We start from the raw sequence: 8,893 nt of genomic DNA, 5'->3' as shown, positions 1-8,893 counted from the left end.
AGACAACAGAGGGAAAGGGAAAGCGAAAGAAAGAATGAAGGTGACTACTGAATATCACATCTGGAGCTGAAGGGGTCTTCAATTTCTTCGTCATCTGTACCGGGCGACGGGGTCTTCAATCTGGCCGTGAAGGAGGAGAAAACGGGCGAAAGGGAAATTGAAAAAAAAATGAAGAAAGGGACGGCTAAATCTGAGAGGAACAACACTAGTTGCAATGATCATATACTCTCTTTGGCTGCTGAAGAAGTGGAAAGACGGGGTTGCTGAGTTGGATTCTGCATCATCTGTTCCTACACCTTGGTATGTCTTTTTTCTCTTGTCCTTTCTCATTTATGGGTCTCTACTTTGTTGAAAAGCTGGAAAGATTAAAAAAGGACAATTGTATAGTGCAAAAATGCTGTTGTTGCATGTTTTGTCTTGGAAGTAACATGCAATTAACGTATTATGCTAAGAGAAGCTGGGCTTTTGTACCGGACCCAGAGATAGGGAAAAAAATAGAAGGAAAAATTGGAAGCACCTAAAGTCCAAGTTTGGCCCAAGTAATTAAGTGAAAATGCTTGTTTCTTTATGTCTTTGCATTTCATAATATTATTTGATAAGTATTTGTTTCTTTTATTGTTTTGAACTAAATACCGCTATTTCCTTTGTGTACAGAGATTTGTATTGTATTATGTAAGATATGATGATTTTATTCTTATATATAATTTTTTATCTCATATAAAATAGAGCATTTGATTCTAAAATCATTTATTGCTAATGCTATACGCCCTTATGGTAATGACAACATTATTTTATTTAATAATCAGTAACTATATATGATAATGTAGCTATTTAGTAAATTTAATTTGATAATTGTGATTTTAATGGTATTTTCTATTTTTAATAATTTTTTCATATTTTTTGAAAATTTTTATATACTATAATATGCGTATCACCTGATATTCAACCGATATGCTGCGACGAATGTGGAACAACCGAGACCGCGACGTGACCGCGACCCGCGATGGCAAACCATGCTATATACATGTTACTATTCTGGGAAATAGAGGTCGGTCCCTTGTGTAAGAAAAAATGTGTTGCTATGCTCCTGAAACTCTCTTACCTTATGTTTGGGAGTTGGTGCAGAAGTGTTGCTTGGTGTGTGGGAATCAGCAAACGCAATGGATGATTCAGAAATGTTCTCATAATTCGCTTATTATTGCTGTTCAAAGGGTAACTTTTGTAGCCAGAGTGTACAGATTGTGGCATTACAGGAGCTTTAGTATCTTTAAAAACCTTGTATAGCATCATAACTAATGTTGTGGTTGATTGCATTATGAAAAAGGTGGCTGGATGGATACGGTTGAAGGCATCTCAGGAGGCTCTCAACCTTCGTGCAGAGTTAAATCTTCCTAGTTCTTGTATAGAATACTGGCTCTGAAGCCTCTTGATGATTTTGTAAGCAGTAGCTGCTTAGCTATGAATTAGCTGCTTTATGAATTAGCTATGAATAGCACGATTAATCATTAACACCTAACTGAAATAGCACTATCAAACATTAACACCCAAAAAATTCGGAAAAAAAAATTGAACACCCAAAAAAAAATGAAAAAAAATCGACTAAAACTGAAAATAAAATCATGAAATCTGATGAAGGAGAACAATTAATTAATAAAAAATTGAAAAATTTTAACTCAAATGACATCAGACGAAACGTCAACATAAGCAAAAGGAATACACAAAGACATCACTACAGTACATAGAAACCATTAAAAGAAATTACATCTTAGAAATTTAGTACCTTAGAAAACTATATTATGGAAAATATATACACGGACAAAGCACACATGAAATATTACTAATCTTCTATAAGTACAAACATATATGAATGATCGATCTAGATTTAGCTATCTATATATATATCCATCACATGATTAAACTGCAGTTAATTACGTCAAAATTCAAGATTGTAATTTACAAATTAAGCATCGCTATGCAGAGCAGCCCTATTACAACCGCACCAAAACAAAGTACAATTGTGAATCCTTCTTGAATGACCATAGCTGCACTGGTGTTTCTGGTTTCAATCCATTCCTCTTCACAACCTCATTCCAGCCACTCACCAACACGTACACTTCAGAGTTCCCCATATACCACTTTTTGAACTTGATTCCGGATTGAGCAAGTGATGGCTCAATTAAGAGGGCGTTAATTTCTTGCTGTTTGTTATCAATGTTGAATCTGCTCCTCTCTTCTTCTGTCAAGAACCCGTGATTCAGAACCTGTTTTACCGGAATCGACAATCTTTGAAGCCCAGTGTTCACGTCTGAAGCAGACAATTTCTTTTCAATCACCAAAACAGGGTCCCCTGTTGCCCCCAGTTCCTTTATGTACTTCTTCAACTCCAGTGGAAGTTGTTCCCGCTGGTTCAGTTCTGACGGAAGAGAACAAATATCGCCTGTTTTCTGCTTCGTCACTCGATCAGGAATATCGATCATTACAACTAGTTTCTTCTTAAAAGTAATCTTCGTCTTGCTTTGCCCAGTAGATTCCTGTGTGGCCGCTGATTTTTCGTTCAAGAATGGTTCTTGGTCAAGAAGCTGATGATCATCAAGAATGGGCAAACTGATTTTGGTATCTCTTGCCAATTGAACCGTTCTTTTACCTCTATTCTCCCAATTTTTCCCTGTTTTTTCAGTCAATGTGCGAAATCCCGAAAGATCATCAGCGGAACCTTTCCTGGTTCTGAGTAGATTATTGTGATTCTGGGAACTGATTCCAGTAGTTCTTGCCAAAAGAACTTCCTTTTTACCCTTATTCACAATGGATTTCTTGAAAGGTACTGTTTTTTCAATCACGGGACAAAGTATCTCCTCATCTTGAGCAGAATCGAACTTTGATCTTTGAGGATACTTGCTCTTTCGAGGGCGTCGGCGGAAATTCAGAACCGCCATTCTTGATCTTCCCTTCCACCAACTTAGATGCTAGAACTACGATTTCTTCCTATTAATGATTACTTAAAACTAACAATGAAAAGAAATAATTGAAGAAAACCTAAAACGGAACTGGAATGATGAAGCCCAGTGATCAGAAATCTCTGTCTCTCGTCTTCTTCTCAAGAACAACTGCTGCTGATGTTGAAAAGAAAACTAGGTTTAAGGACTCCTACGAAGAAATTCTGCGGCAATGTGAGGATTCAGAATTTATACAGCTATTTGTGTTGGATAGTTTAAGTTGGTATCTGAATCCTATTAGGACTCAGGTGGGGCATATTACCGTTATGTTAGTTTGTGGGAGTAATAGTTTTGGAAGTTTCCTTTTTTGCTTTCTGGTTCTGGGATTCTGGGATTTTAGTTTTTGTCGGTGAAAAGTCAAAATGGTTTCTGGGTTTTCGGATTTATTAATAAAAATGGTTTTAGACTGACCCTTGAGGATTAATGTTTTCTTTTTCTGAATAATTAGAAGAGAATGAAAATTTGCAAGAACATATCTTTTTCTGTATTTATGTTGAAATTGTTTAAGTAATAGTACTTGATGTTCAATGCCTAGAGGTAATTTGTTGCCTGTATTAATATTTTGAGAACTATATTTAGAAAATGTAACAATTCTCTGTCCCATACCCTGTGCCATTCTCTGTCTCACTTTTTATTATATTGCTATTTTTCCTACATAAATATCATGTTTTAATTTTTTTTTGTTTCCTTAACATTCAATAGCTATTAACTAAGTAATACACAAAATTTAACAAACTCAAAAAATTAAAATGCATAAAAAATGAGATTTTTTATGAATTTTCTACTGTATTTTTTAATTTTCTATTATATATTCCTTTTTTGAACCTGTTGTATTTATTTTTTATTCAACTAATAGTTATTGAATGTTAAGGAAATAAAAAAGAACTAAAACATGATATTTATATAGGAGAAATAGTAATATAATACAAAGTGGGACAGAGAGTGGCACAGGGTATAGGACAGAAGATCCGTTGCGTTTTTCGCAACGGATCTTCTGTCCCATACCCTGTGTCATTCTCTGTCTCACTTTTTATTATATTGCTATTTTTCCTACATAAATATCATGTTTTAATTTTTTTTTTGTTTCCTTAACATTCAATAGTTATTAACTAAGTAATACACAAAATTTAACAAACTCAAAAAATTAAAATGCATAAAAAATGAGATTTTTTATGAATTTTCTACTGTATTTTTTAATTTTCTATTATATATTACTTTTTTGAACCTGTTGTATTTATTTTTTATTCAACTAATAGTTATTGAATGTTAAGGAAATAAAAAAGAACTAAAACATGATATTTATATAGGAGAAATAGCAATACAATACAAAGTGGGACAGAGAGTGGCACAGGGTATAGGACAGAAGATCGTGGGACTAATGGGCATTTTCGGGTCAGTCCCACGATCAAAAGCATTTTCGGGTCAGTCCCACGATTCAAAGCTTATGCGGGTCAGTCCCACAATTCAAAGCCTGTTCGGCTCAGTCCCGCGATTCAAAGCTTATTCGGGTCAGTCCTGTGATTAAAAGCGTATTCGGGTCAGTCCCATGATTTTAAATTTCTGTCTGGGTCTATCCCATTTACATTTCTGTCCGAGTCTATCCCGTGGGTCTATCCCATTCACATTTCTGTCTGGGTCTATCCCATTTACATTTCTGTCCGGGTCTATCCCGTGGGTCTATCCCATTTACATTTCTGTTTGGGTCTATCCCATTTACATTTCTGTCTGGGTCTATCCCGTGGGTCTATCCCATTTACATTTCTGTCTGGGTCTATCCCATTTACATTTCTGTCCGGGTCTATCCCGTGGGTCTATCCCATTTACATTTCTGTCTGGGTCTATCCCATTTACATTTCTGTCCGGGTCTATCCCGTGGGTCTATCCCATTTACATTTCAGTCCGGGTCTATCCCGTGGGTCTATCCCATTTAAATTTTGTTCGGGTCTATCCCGTGGGTCTATCCCATTTACATTTTTGTCCGGGTCTATCCCATTTAAATTCCTGCTCGGGTCAGTCCCGATTTTAAATTCATGTTGGGGTCAGTCCTGCCTTTTAATTTCTTGTTCAGATCAGCCCATTATAAATTTCTCATCCCAGTCAATCTCGTCAAAATGGGTCAGTCCCCATCGTTCGAGTCGTTCACAGCCGAATAACACAGGTAAGTATTTGGTGTCTACTTCTTTGTCTCAAGTTTTTTCAAAACTCAGACAAAGAGGGGCAAACTGTAGACACCAAATTTTTGGTGTAATTTCGTTTACTGTTTATTTTTAGTTTTTATTTGTCGTGTTCGTTTTTTAGTTTTAGTTTCTAGTTTTATTTTTATTTTTATTTTTAAGTTTTTATCATAGAATTTCTTGAAAAAGGGAAAGAGAAAAAGAAAAAGCATTCAAAAAAAATATGATTTAGTCATTTGTAATTTAGATTCAATGCTTTCTTGAAAGTGAAAAAAAAAAGAAAAAAAAAAGAAAAAAAGTGAAAAAATGATGAAAAATGAAAATGAAAGAAAAAGATTGAAAGTGGCATTTTGTTGTTTCTAGTTTTATTTATTTTATTATTATCCAATGTTGATTAAGTTGTTTTTATTATTATTATTATTATTATTATTATCCATTTTTTTGTTTAATTAATTAATTAGCTGAAAAAAAAAAAAAAAGAGGACACGCGACTTGCAAGCTGCGTTTTTTTGCAGCTTGCAAGGAGGGGCTTCGGGCAGACCTGGGGCTGCAAATACAGGAGAAAGGACAGAGGTTTTAGGGTTGAAGGGGGATAGCTGGATATAAAAAGGAAAAGAAGTAACAGCCGCAAGAAGGAGGTTTTGGTTTTTAGAAGTGGACGGCTAAGGAAGCTAGAAAGAGAGGGCGACTGATTAAGGAAAGGAGATTGGAGTAGCGGCTGGAACTGAGAGCTCTGGGAGGCTGAGCAATGAAAAACTAGGGGGAGTTGGAGAGAGGGTTTCGAACTAAACAAAAGAGGGAGTCGGGGGAGAAGAAAACAGAAAAGAGTGAAGAGAAAGGGGACGGAGGGAAACCAGAAAACAGCGAGAGAAAGAGAGGAAGGCCGCAAGAAAGGAGAGCAGGTGGAGGACTAGGGGGAAAAACCAGAAAAAGAAGGAGGATATCTGACGGCCAGAGAGAGATAGAGAGTGACCAAGAGATGAAGCCCAAAGCTCGAAGCTCCACGGCCCTTTGTCAAAGTTCGCAGTTCGGGTTCGGCCAATCCGGGACTACCCACGGTGATTTAACTCCTGGAGCAGCGAAATAGGTAATCTTCAATCTCTTCTCTGTTCGTTTTAAAGTTTGGGTCGCAAAGCCAGTTTCGTACGTCCACCCTGACTGCATTTTTGCTATGGATTGTCTCGTGGGTTTGTTTTAAAAATCTGGTTTACTAAAGTTGAAGTCAGACAAGGTTTTGCGTTGTTCTGTTCTTTAAAGATGAAGTATAAGCCTGGGATTGCGTTTGTTGTGTGTTTGACTAAATAAAGTTCTGTGCTTTGTGGTTTAAATATGTGAAGGGTAGTTTGCATCATCAGCCTGGGTATTACCAGAAGTTCATGATCGTGCCTCTGGTTTCCTTTTGTGCGTGAATCTGGATTGGGTTAGCTTAGAACCACTGAAGCTTATGTGTTTCTCTTGATTTGATCTGACTGTAAAAGGGGGGGGGGGGGGTTTGATGGATAAACCCACGAGCTTCATGATTCTATTTCTGTTGACATGATAAACTGAAAATTCTGGACAAAGTCATGGCTAAAAATTGCAGCAAGGTTTCTGATTTTCCAGATTTGTGCGATAAGCTTTCTTGAGTTTTTGTTTCCTTGTTTGGGCTTGCGGTTTGGCTAACTGTTGTTTACTCTAAAGCCTTTGATGCTTGGTTAAAAATTCTGATTCATTATGGGCTGCCGAAAGCTTCCTGGCTTTTGCAGAAATTCTTGCGGCATGCTGTCTTGCTGTTTTTCTTTATCTTGGGCGGTCATCAACTTGGATTTGCCATCTTAATCTTGCAAACAAAATGTCATGTTTGATTTGGGTTAATAATTTCTGTTTTGATAAATTTGTTTGTATGATGAAATGGATGTAGTTGCTGCTGGAAATTGCCGCAAAGCTTAGAAATAAACATGCAGCAGGCATGTGTTTAGCTGTAGAAAGCTTCAAAATGCAGAAATCTTCTACGTTGCATGCATGGAACACTTCAGAAAAATTACACTTTAACCTTTCAAGTTTCACCTCATGTTACTATGACCCAACAAATAGAATAATTTCTTCAATTGGATCCCTGTGATTTTTTGCAGTAATGCTACAAAAGCCCACCAATACTCTAAATTCTTGCGATTGGGTCATGTAATAGTTGCACTTTAAAATCTTGCTTGACCTTCCTTGGCTCTTGGACTTTCAAAATTCCTAAAATGTCTCAATTGACCTTGTTTGATTAGATTAGTGGTTGCATCTTGGGTCCTTGGTTTGCATTTGAGTCCTAAGTTTATTGCAATTTGAACAGTTGTTTGGCATTCTATCGTTTGGAAATCTTTGAGACTCTTGAGCGTTTCATTTGGACTTGAATGACTTCATGTGTTTGCAATTAGGTCCTAAAACAACGGCAATGTAACTTCCATGTCTACCTTAGTTCTACCATGGCTCAATTACTTGAGTTGTTTGATTAGCCTTGCCATTCTAGGATCTTAATTGATGGTTATATGTTTTGAGTTGACTCTTGGATAGATTGGTAAGGGGTTTTGTCCCTAGTAGATGCTCTACGTGGAAATTGGATAGGTCATGCCTCCTCCTTGATCTTTAAGCACCTTTGACTACATTTAAGTTGTGATTGAGGAAATTTTTGATGGTTTGATGGATGTCATTTGGTTTATTTACATTTTATCATTAAATTGGTGCATTAATCTTTTCCTTTGAATGGTTTTAGCCCAAATTAGCTCCTTCTTTAGCGACTATAGCCCAAGTTGAGTCTTGCTCACCTTACTAGCATTACACACGGGGGGAAGGTACAACTTCTTTTATCCCTTTTTGTCTCTCCTATGTGATCTTATGTGTTATGTGAATATGCATGTCTACTTCGCTTTCCTTACCTCCTTGCGTGCATTTACTTACTCTTACTTTTATTTAAGTTTTATGGGGTATGTGTACACCTCTTGGCTTGTAATAGATAGGGCTTGGCGAGCATCTGGTCCATTTACCCCTTCCCCTTTATGTTTTATGGGGTATGTGTACACCTCTTGGCTTGTAATAGATAGGGCTCGGAGAGCATCTGGTCCATTTCCCCTTCCCCTTGGTTGTTTGTTTTGTTGCTACATGTTTAATTGCTTTATTAGGCCCTTGCATCTAGTCGAGCATGCTAAGTGTTACGTGTTACGTGTTTACGAGTGTTTAGGCATGTCTACTTGCTTTCATAGCCATGAATGAATGGAATGGATGAATGTACGTTTCCACTAGTCCAACGCTAGTCGGAATTCATAGAATGGGCTAGTCCAACGCTAGACCCTTAGGGATTTCCCCTCGTTAGCACATCATTTGCATGTCCATTACATGTCATGCATTTTCTTAGTTTATCATTTGGCATGCTCCTCGATTCTCCTTTCCCCTCATTTTAGGATTTTTGCACCCCATACTAGCAATAGGGTTCATTTTGCTTGAGTGTCCCCTTCCGATAAGGGAAACGAGCGAGTGTGGCTACTCGATAGCCTTAGCACGCTAGGTTTGCCTTCTAATCAAAGGGAAAATCAAGTCACGATTTAGGTCTCCCCGTACCCAATATGCATGAATTCCCTAGGCTCATGCATTCTCAATCCACTCTATCATTACACTTTCACTTTTGTCTCATTTGCACACATGCACCTTTTTATCACTTTCACTTGCTTTTCTATCTTCACTTGCACACAAACACTTGGATTTTTC

Source organism: Coffea arabica, chromosome 1e, assembly GCF_036785885.1.
Source record: "Coffea arabica cultivar ET-39 chromosome 1e, Coffea Arabica ET-39 HiFi, whole genome shotgun sequence".
Taxonomy (NCBI): Eukaryota; Viridiplantae; Streptophyta; class Magnoliopsida; order Gentianales; family Rubiaceae; genus Coffea; species Coffea arabica.
Note: the sequence above shows the minus strand (reverse complement) of the source record.